The sequence below is a fragment of the Pongo abelii genome, chromosome X (assembly GCF_028885655.2).
Source record: "Pongo abelii isolate AG06213 chromosome X, NHGRI_mPonAbe1-v2.0_pri, whole genome shotgun sequence".
In the NCBI taxonomy this organism is placed as follows: domain Eukaryota; kingdom Metazoa; phylum Chordata; class Mammalia; order Primates; family Hominidae; genus Pongo; species Pongo abelii.
Window position 1 is genome coordinate 76,489,086 of NC_072008.2, and position 17,493 is coordinate 76,506,578.

The window sequence follows — 17,493 nt, forward strand, 5'->3', positions numbered from 1 at the left end:
CCTTTTCACCACATCCATGCCAACATCTATGGGATTACAGGCGCACTCTACCATGCCCGGCTCGCAAGCTGTCCAGAAACAGGTGGTGGGTTTGATTTGGCCTGTGGGCTGTAATTTGTCGATCCTTTGTTTTTCGGTTTTTAAATAATGGCAATTCTGGGCCAGGTATGGTGGCTTACGCCTGTAATCCTAGCGCTCTGGGAGGCTGAGGCAGGTGGATCACCTGGGGTCAGGAGTTCGAGACCAGCCTGGCCAACATGGTGAAACCCCGTCTCTACTAAAAATACAAAAATTAGCCGGGCATGGTGGCGAGCGCCTGTAATTCCAGCTATTGGGAGGCTGAGACAGGAGAATTACTTGAACCCCGGAGGTGGAGGCTGCAGTGAGCTGAGACTGTGCCACTGCACTCCAGCCTGGGAGACAAGAGTGAAGCTCCATCTCAACAAACAAACAAACAAAAAAAAACAAAAGAAAAGAAAAGAAAAGAAAAAAATGACAGTTCTGGCTGGAGTTAGGTAGTATCTCATTGTGGTTTTAATTTGCATTTCCCTGATGATTAGTGATGTTGAACGTTTTTTCATATGTTTCTTGGCCATTTGTATATCTTCGTTTGAGAAACGTCTATTCATGTCATTTGCCCACTTTTTGATATGATTATTTGTTTTTTTTTTTCTTGCTGATTTATTTGAGTTCCTTGCAGATTTCTGGATATTAGTCCTTTGTCGGATGTATAGTTTGCAAATATTTTCTCCCATTCTGAGTGTTGTCTGTTTATTCTGATGATTTCTTTTGCTGTAGCACAAGTTTTTTAGTTTAATTAGGTCTCATTTATTTATTTTTGCTTTTGTTGCATTTGCTTTTGAGGTCTTAGTCATAAATTCTTTACCAAGGCCTATGTCCAGAAGAGTTTCTCCTAGGTTTTCTTCTAGAATTTTTTTTTTTTTTTTTTTTTTTTTTTGAGATGGAGTTTCGCTCTTGTTGCCCAGGCTGGAGTGCAATGGTGCAATCCCCGGCTCACCGCAAACTCCGCCTCCTGGGTTCAAGCTGTTCTCCTGCCTCAGCCTCCCGAGTAGCTGGGAATACAGGCATATGCCACCACACCCGGCTAATTTTGTATTTTTAGTAGAGATGAGGTTTCTCCATGTCGGTCAGGGTAATCTCAAACTCCCAACCTCAGGTGATCCAACCACGTCAGCCTCCCAAAGTGCTGGGATTACAGACGTGAGCCACCATGCCTGGCGGTTTTCTTCTAGAATTTTTATGGTGTCAGGTCTTAGATTTATGTCTTTAATTCATCTAAAGTTGACTTTTGTGTATGGTGAGAAACAGAGGCCCAGTTTCATTCTTGTACATGTGGCTATCCAGTTTTCCCAGCACCATTTATTGAATAGGGTATCCTTTCCCCAGTTTATGTTCTTGTATGCTTTGTTGAAGATCCACTGGTTGTATGTAAATATTTGGCTTTATTTCTGGGTTCTCTATTTTGTTCCATTGGTCTATGTATCTAGTTTTATACCAGTACCATGCCGTTTTGGTTACTATAGCCTTGTAATATAATTTGAATTCAGGTAATGTGATGCCTCCAGATTTATTATTTTTGCTTAGAATTGCTTTGTCTATTCAGGCTCTTTTTTGGCTCCATATAAATTTCAGGATTTTTTTTTCTTTTCTTTTTCTTTTTTTTTTTTTTGAGACAGAGTCTCACTCTGTTACCCAAGCCGGGGTGCAGTGGTATGCCCATGGTTCACTGCAGCCTCAACCTTCCGGGCTCAAGCCAGCTTCCCACCTCAGCCTCCTGAGTAGCTGGGACACCAGGCGCATGCCACCATGCCCAGCTAATTTTTAAATTTTTTGTAGCGATGGGGTCTTGTTTTGTTGCCCAGGCTGGTCTTGAACTCCTGGGCTCAAGGGACTCTCCTGCCTCAGCCTTCCAAAATGCTGGGATTGCAGGCATGAGCTACTGCACCTGGCCTCTTTTTCTAATTTTCTGAAAAATGATTTTGGTATTTTGATAGGAGTTGCATTGAACTTGTAGATTGCTTTGGACAGTATGGTCACTTTCACAATATCGATTTTTTTTTTTTTTTTTTGAGACAGAGTCTCACTCTGTAGCTCAGGCTGGAATGCAATGGTGCGATCTTGGCTCACTGCAACCTCTGCCTCCTGGGCTTAAGCGATCCTCCCACCTCAGTCTCCTGAATAGCTGGGATCACAGGCACATGCGTCCACACTCAGCTAATTTTTGTATTTTTTGTAGAGACAGGGTTTCACCATGTTGCCTAGGCTGGTCTCGAACTCCAGGGCTCAAGAAATCCACCTGCCTTGGCCTCCCAAAGTGCTGGGATTACAGGCGTGAGCCACTGCACCCAGCCTCGATTCTTCCAATCCATGAGCATGGGATGTATTTCCATTTGTTTTTGTCATCTTTGATTTCTTTCAGCAGTGTTTTGTAGTTCTTCTTCTAGAGATCTTTCACCTCCTTCCCAAAGGAAATGAAATCACCACTTCATAAAGATATCTTCACTCCCATGTCCATTGCAGCATTATTCACAATAGCCAAGATATGGAAACAACCTAAGTTGATTTTCTTTATTTTCACACACACACACACACACACACACACACACACACGAATATTATTCAGCCTTAAAAAGGGAGATCCTGCCATTTGCCACATCATGGATAGACCTGGAGTACATTATACTAAGTGAAGTAAGTCAGACACAGAAATAAAAATATAGCATGAGCTCACTTACATGTAGAATCTTAAAAAAGGTCAAATATATATATATGTATATAGAGAGAATACAATAGTAGTTACCAGGGGTAGGGTAGGGGGAAGGGGAAGAAATGGAGGAATATAGGCAAAAGATTTTAAAGTAGCAGTTACATAGGATGAACAAGTCTAGAGACCTAAGGTACAACATGAGGACTAGAGTTAATAAAATTGTATATATTAGGGATTTTTATTAAATAAGTAGATTTTTAGCTGCTCTTGTCACAAAAAAGTAACTGTGTGAAGCGATAATGTTCATTTGCTTCACTATAGTAACCATCTTATTATCTATATGTATTCCATAACATCATGTTGTAAACCTCAAATATACACAATAAAATTTATTTAAAAATATTCTATCTGAAGAAGGTGGGATTCACAATAGTGGTGAGTTAGCATACTTCATTGATCCTAATATACACTTTAAAAAAAATTTTCATGTCTCTGAAATCAGAATGCTTCTGACAGTCAGTGATGACGGTTGGCCATTTGATATTTTAGTGATCAGGTTGTCATTACCTGTGCATGAAATACCCTTAAAAGATCAAGAAAGCATCTTCACTGAAAGGGTGCAGATGGGATCTCAGCAGCTTGGAAGGAAATCCTGGAACCAACAGTGAAACAGTCTTTCAATAAATGATGTACCACCAAAGGATAGCATAGGGTGCAGATCCAGCAACACAGACAACGCTAATGTAAAAAAGGATTCAGAAGAGTTCTACGCTAAATATAAAGAACTTCTAGAAATAAATTCACTGATTTATTTTGCTTATGTGGACTAATACATTTAAAATATGTATGCACAGAAGAGATTTACAGTTAAGTAAATATAAATGAGATATTTCAATAAAAACAAAATAAAAATTCTCCAAATTATAAGAAAAAATAATCTAACTATTGACCCAGTTACACTACTCTAGGGAATTTAGCCTCAGGAAATTGTTTAAAAGAAAAAAAATTCTCTACGTACAAAGAAATTTGTTCACAGCAGTATAATTTATAAAAGCAAAAACCTGGTAACAACTTCAGTATTCAACAATGATAAGAGCTACTAATATCTGTTGAAACTTTAATATATCCCTGGTCCTCTACATACATTATGTCATTTGATAATCATCATGGCCACATGAGATAGATACTGATAGGGTTTGGCTCCGTGTCCCCACCCAAATCTCATCTTGAATAGTAATCCCCATAATCCCCATATGTCAAGGACAAAGCCTGGTGGGAGGTGATTGGATCATGGGGGCGGTTTCCCCCATGCTGTTCTCCTGGTAGTGAGTGAGTTCTCACGAGATCTGATGGTTTTATGTGTCTGACAGTTCCTCCTTCACACACTTGCTCTTTCTCACCTGCCACCATGTAAGACATGCCTCTTCCCCTTTCACCATAATTGTAAGTTTCCTGAGGCTTACCCAGCCATGCAGAACTGTGAGTCAACTAAGCATCTTTTCTTTAAAAATTATCCAGTCTTGCAGTTCTTTATAGCCGTGTGAGAATGGACTAATACAGATACTAATCTTATCCCTATTTTATTTTTATTTTTATTTTTATTTTTTGAGATGGAGTCTTGCTCTGTCGCCCAGGCTGGAGTGCAGTGGCGTGATCTCAGCTCACTGCAACCTCTGCCTCCTGAGTTCAAGTGATTCTCGTGCCTCAGCCTCCTGAGTAGCTGAGATTACAGATGTGTGCCACCACACCCGGCTAATTTTTGTATTTTTAGTAGAGATGGAGTTTCACCATGTTGGCCAGGCTGGTCTTGAACATCCGACCTCAGGTGATCCTCTCGCCTCAGCCTCCCAAAGTGCTGGGATAACAGGTGTGAGCCACTGCACCCAACCCTTATCCCCATTTTATATACAAGGCACAGATACGTTATAACTTGCTCAAGGTCACAGAGATAATAAGTAGGTTGTAGAATCAGGACTTAAACTGATATGGGTTTATATAGATCCAAACTTGTGCTATGCAACTAATAGAAAACACAGTGTGTTGCAATAATAAATATGCTGCCCAATTCTGAGCAGAAAAAAGGTAGAATAGATTTGTACATACGCTATAATCACAATTATGTAAAATATGTGTATGAAAGGTTCAAAACTTAAGAAGTCTACAAAATATCTAGAGACACATTGCTGCAGAACATGAATGCCCAAGCTTGGTATCTGGGGACCAGTGGATCTAGTGACTCTGAACCTTTTCTGGATTATAGGACCGGTATTAGTCAGCTCAGGCTGCCATAATAAAATACCACAGGCTGGGTGGCTTGAACGAAGGAAATTTTTCTCACAATTCTGGAGGCTGGAAGCCCAAGATCAAGGTGCCAGCAATTAGGTTCCTGGTGAAGGTCTTCTTTCTGGCTTGCAGACAGTCACCTTCTCACCATGTCCTTAAAGGGGTGGTGGGGAGAGAGATAGAGAGACAGAGAGACAGAGAGACAGAGAGAGAGAGAGAGAGAGAGAGATAGCACTCTGGTGTCTCTTCTTCTTCTAAGGGCACCAGTCATATTGGGTTAGGCCTCACGCTCATTTAACCTTAGTTACCTCCCTAAGGGCCCTGTCTCCAAATACTGTCACATCGGAGGTTAATATTTAGACATATGAATTTGGGGAAACACAATTCAGTCCATAACAGGAACTCTTTGAGAATGAGATGAAAGCTCTATACCCTCTCCCTAGGAGACTGCAAACACCACCTCCCACAACTCTGCACACAATTTCAGAAAGTTCATGGACCTCAGGTTGAGAAGCACTGTTTCAGGCCACCTTTCTGTTTTCACAGATGGAGAAATGGAGGTTCTGTAAGGGGAAGTGCTTTTCAGTAGGTTAGGAGAGAGCCAGGTCTTTTGATTCCTCGTCTAGCGCTTGTCCTACCTTACTCTGCCATCTGTTGTGCCTGTACAGAACTGTACAATAGCCAGAGACAACCATCCTGGGTGACCCCAGCACACCACAGGTCCTCTGGATGGAGTAAAGGCAATAGCTGCTTCTTCACTCAAGATGCTGTCATGGGTTAATCTGGCTCTAGCTGTAACTGACAGCAAACGGGATATATTGTAGTGCTTAGAACGAGTCAGGAGGTTGGGAAGAAGCTGCACCAACTTTGATATCAATCCACATGAGGCCTGCATATGAGGAGATAGAGTGGCTTCTGCCCTGCTGAAGGACAAAATGGAGACTGAGGAGGTGCAGCCTTGAACTATCTGGTGGCCTTGACATGACACTGCCCCTCCAGCTGTTAGATTCCTCACTTGCACACTGACCATGAGTTGGCCTGTTAAATTTCTCCAAGAGTTCTTCTAGTTCTAATATTCTGCACTTCTATGATCTTAGAGCAGGAACCATGGAGAAAAAAAATCAGTTGAGGTATTTGGGTCCTAGCATTAAGAGCAAAATAATTTTTTCCCTCAAATTTCTTCTAACGGTATGATAGAATTAGCAATAAAGAAATGTAGTCTAAAGGGATGAAAAAGGCTGGGTGTGCTGCCTCGCACCTGGAATTCCAGCACTTTGGAAGGCTGAGGTAGGAGGATGGCTTGAGCCCAGGAGTTCGAGGCTGGAGTGAGCTATGAGCATGCCACTGCACTCCAGCCTGGGTGAGAGGGTGGGACCCTGTTTCAAAAAAAAATATATATATATATATTGTTGGAAAAGATGAAAAATCCCTAATGAGAATTTAAGAAGACCTTTTACTTAAGTAGTAAAGTTTCAACATAAGTAGTTCCTTGATTTCTGCTTCTCACTCAACCTTAAGTAAGTCCTTACAGTTGCTGGACTTCTAAATAATGGAATTAGGGAATGGAGTGGTACTTATCATGGAAATTGCTATTTATCTCTAGGCAGAGGGGTAGCTCCCAGAGAACCAGTAATAGTTTTGTGTGTGTGTGTTTTTTTTTTTTTTTTTTTTTTTGGAGACAAGGTCTCACTTTGTCATCCAGTCTAGAGTGCAGTGGTGATCTCGGCTCACTGCCAGGCTCTACCTTCCAGGCTCAAGTGATCCTCCCACCTCAGCCCCACAAGTGGCTGGGACTACAGGCATGTGGCACCACACTTGTCTAATTTTTTTGTATTTTTCAAAGAAACAGGGTTTTGCCATGTTGGCCAGGCTGGTCTTGAACTCCTGAGCTCAAGCGATCTGCCTGCCTTGGCCTCCCAGAGAGGCATAAGCCACTGAGCCTGGCCCCAGAGAATAGTTTTTATTTCATTTCATCAATTGATGAAATAAATAGTCCCAACATTCGTCCTACTTGACCCTATTAATGCCATAAACCAGTGTGGAGCCTTCACTCAAGCCACCCTGGGGGAGTACAAGGCTAGAAACAAAAGCAGGGGAAACTCATCCTGGGATGGAGGTTCACTTTTTAGGAAAATGCCTCTGGCTTTATTCACAACAAACAATAAGGCCCCAAAGGGCTGCACACTCCAGCCTGCTATCTCTCTGTCAGGGCCCCGTGCTTTGTCTAGCACATCAGTGGTCTTAGTTGGGCCTGAGGAGAAGAAACAGGAAGAAAAGAATTGCTGGGGAAAGCAGCTGGCAAGGTTGGCGTTAAGATGGAAGTGCCAAACAGGCGAAGGAGATGCAGCCCATCAGAAGGATTGCCAACACTGCTTCCACTTTAATTGGCACAAATGGCCCTTTCAATCCCAGCAGCTAACAGTAGAGAAGAGGAGAAACTCAAAAGGCATGAAATCACTAGCTGCCTCCACTTGCATCCCAGCAAACAGCTTAAAACGGCACTGCCCTCACCTGGTCAAATTCATGTATTACATTGAAGGCACATCTTTTTAGATTTTTTTTTGGTCATTTCTTTTTCTCCAGTTCTTGGTCTTCCATCTCTGAGAATAAGTGGATGGGGAGGTAACAAATCTCCCCTGAGAAAATGTACCAAGTGCATGGGATTCCAGCACAAAGTCACAAACTGTGAATGAAAACTTACCACCCAAATATAAAATACTTACCAAAACATTGAAATTAATATCCCAATTATGTAAGCATCATTCCTATGATGTTTAGTGAAATCTATGAGAATTTGAATATAAAACTATTATTATCAATAAACTGATATTACTACTCTCAAAGAGATCTGCTATAAATAGAGAAAATAATTTTGGTTATCCTTCTGGTTATAAAATACTTGACTGTTTAATGCAATGTTACTTCCCTTAGCACTATTTTTTCTCTGCTTATGGTGGTAAGCAACATACAGAAAGAAAACATCACAATCTATGTGCATAGTTTAATAAATAATTATCAAGTGCACCTTTATGGGAACTCCACTAGGCAGTCCCCCAGTAGGGACTCTGTGTGGTGGCTCCGACCCCACATTTCCCTTCTGCACTGCCCTAGCAGAAGTTCTCCACAATGCCCCCCACTCTGCAGCAAACTTTTGCCTGAGCATCCAGGCATTTCCACACATCTTCTGAAATCTAGGCAGAGGTTCCCAAACCTCAATTCTTGACTTCTGTGCAGCCGCAGGCTCAATACCTCATGGAAGCTGCCAAGACTTGGGGCTTCCACCTTCTAAAGCTACAGCTCGAGCTCTGCATTGGCCTTTTTCAGCCATGGCTGGAGTGGCTGGGCACCAAGTTCCTAGGCTGCACACTGCACGGGGACCCTGGGCCCAGCCCACAAAACCACTTTTTCCTCTTGGGCCTCTGGGCCTGTGATGGGAGGGGCTGCCTTGAAGTTCTCTGACATGGCCTGGAGACATTTTCCCCAGGGTCTTGGGGAATAACATTAGTCTCCTTGCTCTTTATGCAAATTTCTGCAGCTGGCTTGAATTTCTCCTAAAAAAAAATGGGTTTTTCTTTTCTACTTCACTGTCAGGTTGCAAATTTTCTCAACTTTTATGCTGTTTCTCTTTTATTTATTTATTTATTTTTATTATACTTTAAGTTCTAGGGTACATGTGCACAACATGCAGGTTTGTTACATATATATACATGTGCCATGTTGGTGTGCTACACCCATTAACTCATCATTTACATTAGTTATATCTCCTAATGCTATGCCTCTCCTGTCCCCCCACCCCAAGACAGGCCCTGGTGTGTGATGTTCCCCACCCTGTGTTCAAGTGTTCTCATTGTTCAATTCCCACCTATGAGTGAGAACATGTGGTGTTTGGTTTTCTGTCCTTGCTATAGTTTGCTCAGAATGATGGTTTCCAGCTTCATCCATGTCCCTACAAAGGACATGAACTCATCCTTTTTTATGGCTGCATAGTATTCCATGGTGTATATGTGCCACATTTTCTTAATCCAGTCTATCATTGATGGACATTTGGGTTGGTTCCAAGTCTTTGCTATTGTGAATAGTGCCATAATAAACATATGTCAGCATGTGTCTTTATAGAAGCATGATTAATAATCCTTTGGTTATATACCCAGTAATGGGATGGCTGGGTCAAATGGTATTTCTAGTTCTAGATCCCTGAGGAATCGCCACACTGTCTTCCACAATGGTTGAACCAGTTTACAGTCTCACCAACAGTGTAAAAGTTTTCCTATTTCTCCACATCCTCTCCAGCACCTGTTGTTTCTTGACTTTTTAATGATCGCCATTCTGACTGGTGTGAGATGGTATCTCATTGTGGTTTTGATTTGCATTTCTCTGATGGCCAGTGATGATGAGCATCTTTTCATGTGTCTGTTAGCTGCATAAATGTCTTCTTTTGAGAAGTGTCTGTTCATATCCTTCACCCAGTTTTTGATGGGGTTGTTTGATTTTTTCTTGTAAATTTGTTTAAGTTCTTTGTAGATTCTGGATATTAGCCCTTTATCAGATGGGTAGATTGTAAAAATTTTCTCCCATTCTGTAGGTTGCCTGTTCACTCTGATGGTAGTTTCTTTTGCTGTGCAGAAGCTCTTTAGTTTAATTAGATCCCATTTGTCAATTTTGGCTTTTGTTGCCATTGCTTTTGGTGTTTTAGTCATGAAGTCCTTGCCCATGCCTATGTCCTGAATGGTATTGCCTAGGTTTTCTTCTAGGGTTTTTATGGTTTTTGGTCTAATATTTAAGTCTTTAATCCATCTTGAATTAATTTTTGTATAAGGTGTAAGGAAGAGATCCAGTTTCAGCTTTCTCCACATGGCTAGCCAGTTTTCCCAGCACTATTTATTAAATAGGGAATCCTTTCCCCATTTCTTGTTTTTGTCAGGCTTGTCAAAGATCAAATGGTTGTAGATGTGTGGTATTATTTCTGAAGGCTCTGTTCTGTTCCATTGGTCTGTATCTCTGTTTTGGTACCAGTACCATGCTGTTTTGGTTACTGTAGCCTTGTAGTATAGTTTGAAGTCAGGTAGTGTGATGCCTCCAGCTTTGTTCTTTTGGCTTAGGATTGTCTTGGCAATGTGGGCTCTTTTTTGGTTCCATATGAACTTTAAAGTAGTTTTTTCCAATTCTGTGAAGAAAGTCATTGGTAGCTTGATGGGGATGGCATTGAATCTATAAATTACCTTGGGCAGTATGGCCATTTTCACAATATTGATTCTTCCTATCCATGAGCATGGAATGCTCTTCCATTTGTTTGTGTCCTCTTTTGTTTCATTGAGCAGTGGTTTGTAGTTCTCCTTGAAGAGGTCCTTCACATCCCTTGTAAGTTGGATTCTTAGGTATTTTATTCTCTTTGAAGCAATTGTGAATGGGAGTTCATTCATGTTTTGGCTCTCTGTTTGTGTGTTCTTGGTGTATAGGAATGCTTGTAATTTTTCCACATTGATTTTGTATCCTGAGACTTTGCTGAAGTTGCTTATCGGCATAAGGAGATTTTGGGCTGAGATGACGGGGTTTTCTAAATATACAATCATGTCATCTGCAAACAGGGACAATTTGACTTCCTCTTTTCCTAATTGAATACCCTTTATTTCTTTCTCCTGCCTGATTGCCCTGGCCAGAACTTCCAACACTATGTTGAATAGGTGTGGTGAGAGAGGGCATCCCTGTCTTGTGCCAGTTTTCAAAGGGAATGCTTCAAGTTGCTGTTTCCCTTTTAAAACTGAATGCTTTTAACAGCACGCAAGTCACCTTTTGAGTCCTTTGCTGCTTAGAAATTTCTTCCACCAGATACCCTAAATTATCTCTCTCAAGTTCAAAGTTCCACAAATCTTTAGGGCAGGGGCAAAATGCTGCCAGTCTCTTTGCTACAACAAAACAAGAGTCACCTTTACTCCAATTTCCAACAAGTTCCTCATCTCCATCTGAGACCACCTCAGCCTGGACCTTATTATCCATATCACTATCAGCATTTCAGGCAAAGCCATTCAACAAGTCTCCAGGAAGTTCCAAATGTTCCCACATTTTCCTCTCTTCTTCTGAGGCCTTAAAACTGTTCCAACCTCTGGCTGTCAGCCAGTTCCAAAGTTGCTCCGATGTTTTCAGGTATCTTTTCAACAGCGCCCCACTCTACTGGTACCAATTTACTGTATTAGTCCATTTTTATACTGCTGATAAAGACGTACCCAAGACTGGGAAGAAAAAGGTTTAATTGGAGTTACAGTTCCACGTGGCTGGGGAGGCCTCAGAATCATGGCAGGAGGCGAAAGGTGCTCCTTATGTGGTGGTGGCAAGAGAAAATGAGGAAGAAGCAAAAGCAGAAACTCCTGATAAGCCCATCAGATCTTGTGAGACTTATTCATTATCATGAGAATAGCACTGGAAAGGCCGGCCCCCATGATTCAATTACCTTCCCCTGGGTCCCTCCCACAACAGGTAGGAATTCTGGGAGATACAATTCAACTTGAGATTTGAGTGGGGGCACAGCCAAACCATACAGAATAGAATAGCAGACAATTAATGAGAAAAAGTTTGAAAAACAAGAACAACATTAAGACCAAGGAAAGTAGAAGGAAATAAGGTAAACGCAGAAATCAGTGAAAGTGGAAACAAGCGTAAGGATCACAAAACCAGAAGTTGGGTGTTTGGAAGAGGAATGAAATTGGTAAAACTCTTGTGAGACTGGTCAAGAAAACAAGGGAGAAGGGCATCGCTATCAGGAAAGAAAAGGGAGAAATAAGCACAAATGATGTTACATCCGTTCTTGTGTTGCTATAAAGAAATACCCAAGACCGAGTCATTTATAAAGAGAAGAGCTCATGGTTCTGCAGGCTGTACAGGAAGCGTAGTGGCTACTGCTTCTGGGAGGACTCAGAAAGCTTGCAATCATGGCAGAAGGTGAAACAGGAGCAGGTACATTTTACATGGTAGGAGCAAGAGCAAGAGAGAGCAGGGGGAGGTGTCACATACTTTTAAATGACCAGACTCATGAAAACTCACTCACGACCGTGAGGAGAGTACCAAGTGGATGCTGCTAAACCATTCCTGAAAAATCCAGCCCCATGATCCAGTCACCTCTCACCAGGCCCCACCTCTAACATTAGAAGTCACAGTTTGACACGAGACTTGCTGGGGACACAGATCCAAATCATATGATATGCAGACATCCAAAAGATAGAAAGAGGATATTGTGGGGGAACTGGATATTCACACGGAGTGCCCATGCAGTAACAGCACATAGCTAATTAAATACAAAGAGGATATGGTACCTTCACAATGGAGTAATCTGGAACAACGCCCTGGCCACATGGTCAAGATGAACATCAGCAGTCATAAGAGAAGCCTACATGGAGAATCTGCTGATGTCATGCACCGAGAAGGACAGCACGTTTGCTATGCAGTAGTCTTGTCAAAAATGTTAAACTTACCTGAGTTTAATCACAAGGAAGCCATTAGACAAACCCAAGTTCAAGGGCTTCCTGAAAACAACTGCACTGGTTTAAAGCACATTTTAAACATTGCTTTAAAGCACATTTTAAAGGCCTCTGAAGAGACTTGACGGACCGGGAACCATGGCTCACGCCCATAATCCCATTATTTTGGGAGACCTAGGCGGGCGGATGGCTTGAGCTCAGGAGTTCCAGATGAGCCTGGGCAACATGGTGAAACCCCGTCTCTACAGAAAGTATTTTAAAAATTAGCTGGGCATGGTGGCACGTGCCTGTAGTCCAAGCTACTCAGGAGGCTGAGGCAGGAGGATGGCTTGAGCCTGGAGGTCAAGGCTGCAGTGAGCGGGGTTCGCGACACTGCCCACTAGCCTGGGAGACAGAGGGAGACCCTGTCTCAAAGGAGACTTGACAACTAAATGCAAAGTCTGATGTTTGTCTGGAAAGAGAATTTTGTTAGAAAGCAGCTATGAGGGATACTATGGGACCATGGGGACAATCGGAAAATGTTTCATGTGATCATACAGTAGAAAATTGTGTGGTCTCAATGTTACATTTCCTGAGTGTCATGATGGCATTAAGGTTTTGTGGGAGCCCATGCCTCCTTGTAGGTGATACATGCTGCAGTATTTACGGATGATGGATCTAAATGATTCCAATGGATCTCAAATGATTCCACAAAACAATAGAAAAAAATACACGCACACGCTCAGAAAAAATGGGGGCGCGGCATGGAGGGAGGGATGAAGCAAATGTGAGAAAATGGTAACAACTGGAGGATGCAGTTGAAGAATATACTTACGGGTGCTCCTTGTGCTTTCCCTGCAACTCTCCTTTGGCTCCAAAATTTAAATAAATGCAATCTGAGATGAAGGGGGTATTATGGACCATTTTATTCCAGTCAGTTTGAAAACAATGAAAAAGTCACCAATTGCTAGGAAACCAAACCCGCCAAGACTGACACAAGAAGGAACAGCCAACCTGAACCGTTCCAGAATCATTACAGAAAGATATGAGTAGTCAAACGCTTTCCACTAATAAACTCCAGGATTCCCCACCACATTCTGAAAAACATCCTAGGAATACATATCTTCATTTGACACAAACTTGTGCAGAAAATTGAAAGGGAGGAACAATCCTCCACTCACTGTATGAGCTTGGCATAACCTCGATACGAAATCCTGCAAGGACACTTAGAGAAACATTGCAAGTCAATCACAGGCTCATGACATAGAAGCAAAAATCAGAACCAGAATCTTAGCACACAGAAGCCTATAGGATATAAAAGGAAAACGCCTAATATGGTATGACTAATATTGGCTTCATCCCAGAAATACGAACTTAATTTCCCTTCAGAAAATACAGTGCTATAATTCTCCACATTAACAGATTCGGGGAGAAAGACACACTCTTTGTAGTCACGAAAAGTATTGACTAAATGTCAATATCCATTCAAGATGTATTGCTGACAATTCTTTTTTTTTTCTAAAAAGTCAGGACTATTGGACTATAACTACACACAGGTGTATGGGATTTTGTAAATTCATACTGCTGTGGAAACACCAGCACAGTATATATAGATATAGAGCATCGGCATCCCCCCCAGGTTCCCTCATGCCCTCTGGTAGTGAACTTCTGGTCTTAACCCTCAGACCTTGGCAACCACCAATCTGTTTTCTGTTGCTACAGATTTGCCTTTTCCAGAATGTCATATAAATGGAATCACACGGTATATGCATGTGCATTTGGCTTCCTTCAGAGAAAGACATTCTGATTACAATTCTCTGAAGGTGCAATGTACAGTTTCATGACCTCAGTAGTAGTTACCGGGCTTGATCACCTTACAAGTGTTTGTCAGAGGGCCGGCTTCTGAGTTCTGTCTGTAAGTGTGTGTGTATGCGTGGGTGTGTGTGAGAGAGAGTATGTGTGGGTGTGTGTGAGAGAGAGTATGTGTGTGTGTGTGTGTGTGTGTATTATGTTTCAAACATATAATTTTACATTTAGCTGCCTCTTTTACATCTTGGTGAGGGTTATTAACTGGGAATTATTAGCCCTGTAAAAGAAAGTGAGTGATTATTGGAAAAGTCAGCAGAGTGATTACCTCTGGGGTGTGCAAAGGGGGAGGTAGTGATTGGGTTGGGGCAAACAGGAGGGTTCCAAAATCCTGCCAACCTTCTGTTCTTCCTCTGCATGGTAGTGACCCAGACTTCAATATTGCACAACCACATGGTCGCCGTTTACGCTGGATCACAAGAACGGGGCACCCTGGAATCCCACATATAGAGTTTGCATGGCCACCCTGGTGGCCACAGCCTACGTGGCTATACCTGGCAAACACAGGTGTTGGCCTCATCCTTCGAGGAAAGGGATGATGAGAAAATGTGTGGGGGAAAAGAGGAGTTCTTGGGGTGGAGGTTGAGGACAGATGTGCATGAGGTTGTCCAAGTTCATCCAGGAGTGTGTTCCAGGCGGGCTAAAGTTCATGGCTGTTACTCACCATGACCACTATGATCCTATGATTGCCATCTCACATCCCTGTGTGCGGTGCCCTGGGCCTCGGCCACAGCCTGGAAGGCCAGTCTTGGGGACTCTGGCTGGTGGGCGTGTGAGGAGACTCACACATGTTTGGCCCTAGCTGGAGTCTGAAGAGGAGATGGTCTTTTCTGCCCACAGAGTAAGACGTCTCATCTGGAAGTGTACCTGTGGCAGCCCTGGCACCGGGTGTAGGTGGGATTCTGCTCAGGGCTCCGCCACTGTGGCTGCATCAAGGGCAGGCACGCAGTTCGCCAGACCTCCGGAGCCCGTCTGAGCTGAGTGGCAGGACAAGGCAGGAGGGGGTCTAAGGCTCTCCAGGCCAGACCCCACAATCCTCTTGGTGGGAGAGCAGGCTTGAGGGAAAAGCAAAAGGGGGTCACTGAATAAGGGGAGGTGCTCAACCTCTTCCTCTCCACTGGGGCTCAGATGGATTGTGCTAATCCGAGGAACTTCGGATTCTGCACTTATATCCCCTAGAACTGGAAGGCTCCGCCCGATCATGGCCTGGGGTGTACATGTTACAGCCTCATTATTGTGTGGGAGGTGGTCTGAATATGAAACCGAGGTGGTGTGCTGAGAGGCAGGGCTTGCAAATCCAGCCACCGGGGGATGGGTTCACGCCTTCCATGACTCTGTCCACGGGCTTCTCCCCTTCTACACTCTATTGACCATGACCCATGCCCCCTGGGGCAGTGATAGGGGTGGAGTTCTCACCCCACCAGAACCTGCCTAGATGTCTCCAGTGGCAAAAACCCAAGCTGGAGAGTACCTGACACATGTCTTCCCCCAGACACCAGCCCACTGAAACAACCACCTGTGTCAGGGTCAAAGCCTTGGCCCGAGGAATCAAGCCAACCCTCTCAGGCGAGGGGTTCGATGCGTATGGGGTAGGTCCCTACCACCATTTGTTTACATCTCTGAGGCCTGTGACTGGCCCTCCACTTGTGTGATGGTCCCACCCCGTCCCGGCAGTGAGACACAGTGAGAGTATGTGGGAAGGCGGGTACCGAGCCTGACTAGCTGTCCGAGGGCAGTCCTTCTTTCTGGCTTTCCACCTGCACTGTTCCCACCCTGCCCGTGTCTCCGTTACCTCAACTCACGGCACCGTCCCATGGGAGCTCCCCGCTTCTTAGATGAAGCACCAACCAGCGACTCTGAGGCATTATCACTGCACCCACACACGGGAGTGCTGAGACATCCCATCCATCCTGCGGAGGATCAGGAGCCTACTGTGGTGCCTCCAGCATTCTGAGAGCCCGACACCCATCCCTGTGTTTGGGGACGTCCCATTTGTTCCAATCTATGCCCTCCTAGGTGTTAGAATTGAACAACACCTCTTGTCAAAGTTAGATCCCAGCCCTGCTTTTGCGCATTTGATCCTTCACGGATCCTTCACCACTGCCTCCACTCCGTGAATCATCCCTTTCTTGCTCAAGGGAGACCACCCCCAATTAATTTGATTCCCAAGCAGGTGCATACAGGGGCATGCTCATGCAGGTGCGCACACACACACACACACACACACACACACTAACCTTGAATGGTATCTGCATTTCTATTGTCTTTGTCTATTCAACACCCAGTCTCTTGGCGATGGGAGCAGGGAGAACCTACACACACCTGCTCATTGGAATCTGAATCTGTGCCCAAATCTGGGGCCCACCCAGTCGAGGATTCCAGCTGAAGGTAGCGGGCGATCCCAACTGTCGGGGAGGGTGAAGGCAGAACAGGGAGCTCGAGGAAATCTCATGTGACCTCGAGAGGCAATCTGGAAGACTGAGCAGGGACACGGAAATATCACATCCACAAAAACCTGCGGCCTTGGGGGTGGTGAAATGATATTTCATGGGGACCATCCAAGAACAGCCAGGCCTAGCATTGACACTTGCCCTGGAAAGTAGCTGGCCATTTTCAAATCAAGGGTATGGAGCCGACCAGCTGCAGAAGGGGCTGTTGGCTGCCTATAGGACGCCAAGGATGTGGAAGCCGCCTTCCGTGTAGCTCCCAGCCCGCAGTTTCTACCAGGTTGGCCCGCAGGCACCAGAACAGACTGAGTACCCCCGCCTCCAACCAAGAGACGAACCTGCCCTTTTCTTCAGCGCTCCCTGTACCTTCCCTTTGGCTCTGCCACCCACCAGGACGTGGCTTCTGCCTCCACCTGGCTACTAAAACTAAGGAGGAGACCTGACCAGATTTGGTAACTGAGGTTCAAAGGTGAGGGCTAAGAGGAACTGAGGATGCCACGCAGGTTACTGGCCCAGATGACCTGACCGTGTGCATGGTGGCACCGGAGGCACATAACAGCTCCAGAAAGAGGACTGGGCTCCACTGTGTTCCTCAACAGCACGGAAATAATCATGCAAGAAAGGCCACCCACAGGAAGCCACTGGGAGGGCAAAGATGCTCACAATGGAAAGGACGGTGACAGGGCAGAACTGGGACAGTGAACCGCAAAAGGAAAGGTGA